Source organism: Oratosquilla oratoria, chromosome 18, assembly GCF_046742065.1.
Source record: "Oratosquilla oratoria isolate Oo_2021 chromosome 18, ASM4674206v1, whole genome shotgun sequence".
Lineage (NCBI taxonomy): Eukaryota > Metazoa > Arthropoda > Malacostraca > Stomatopoda > Squillidae > Oratosquilla > Oratosquilla oratoria.
Window position 1 is genome coordinate 1870001 of NC_134794.1, and position 1124 is coordinate 1871124.

Consider the following 1124-nt stretch of genomic DNA (forward strand, 5'->3'; position numbering starts at 1 on the left):
GATCGGCGCCCACCCAAACTGTGGTGCCCTCATCAGTGTGGGCTTGGCGGCCGAGCGAGTAAGGAGGAGTGTGGCGCAGCTCCCGGGGAGAGCCCCGGGCACGTGGCTCTCTCTCCACCTGTTGGGCCCTTCGCTAACGCCTCCGGCAACGGCGCCTGAAGAAGGAGGCGCGGGTACTCGCTTCCGAGGGTCCTCCTCCTCCTGTAGGCGAGGAATCGACGACGAACTGGTTGTAGGAGTTTAATCCCTCCCTCCCTCGTTTAATCCCCTTCCCCCCCCTCTTAAATCCCCGTTTAACCTTATGGGTAGTACGCCTGAGCTCCTTTTAACTTCGTTTAGAGTATTCCCCTTTGGCCTGCTTCGGAATCTTCGTCGTGTTTGGTTAACCAACACGATCTGAAGGGGTCACGGCCCTTACACAACCTCGTTCAGACTGGAGACCGTCCCTTCAGTTGCATAGAATCGGGTGTATTTAGCCAGAAGTAAATATGTAAAGTCTGCCGCCTCGTTGTAAGGAGCATATAAAGATTCACAACCGGATTGGTCTAATCTCGATTAAAACAAAGGTTAACCGCCCCTAATCTCGTTTAAGTCAAAGACCTTCCCTAATCTCGCTTAAAGGGTTACCTTCCCTAATCTCGCTTAAGTTAAAGGGTTACCCTGTAATCCACCCACGGAATAAAAGTCACCCATTACGTCACCGTCACCCATCTCTACGTCACCCATATATCCAGTCCTCTTTCTGTACTTACGCACTCTCTCCTTATCACAATACCCATTGTCATTATGTTCACCCACTACTTCACCCAGGGCCCCCACTCCGCGTCGTTATCACCTCACCCGTGAGAATTCGCCCACTGTTGCGTTCTGTGTAAGTCACCCATATGTCACGTCACCCGTACCCCCGTATATCACCTGTGTCGGTAGATGTCACCCATCGCCAATCACCCATGACCGACGCACTAAACGTCACCCTTCGGTCGACCGCTTCACCCATAGCGCACGGGCTAGGGTGAAGGTCACCCATCACACCTTCCCCCCAGTAGCCTTTGCACGTAACCCCAAGACGCTTTCCTCTCCCAGAAAGCCACCCAAAACTCTCCACGTATTCCACCATTAAGTCA

At 53.1% G+C, this 1124-nt stretch overlaps 1 protein-coding gene across 8 annotated transcripts in view; it reads right to left on the reverse strand.

The window, feature by feature from the left end:
• kn (EBF transcription factor knot) overlaps positions 1–237 on the reverse strand; it is a 413486-nt gene extending 413249 nt beyond the window's left edge. For 6 of the 8 annotated variants that reach the window (XM_076201327.1, XM_076201328.1, XM_076201331.1 and 3 more), the window contains exon 1: positions 1–237. This exon is cut by the window's left edge and continues 1328 nt beyond it. The gene's annotated coding sequence lies outside the window, so the exon portion shown is untranslated. The other 2 variants (XM_076201329.1, XM_076201330.1) reach the window with 1 other exon arrangement.
• Positions 238–1124: the final 887 nt, after the last annotated feature.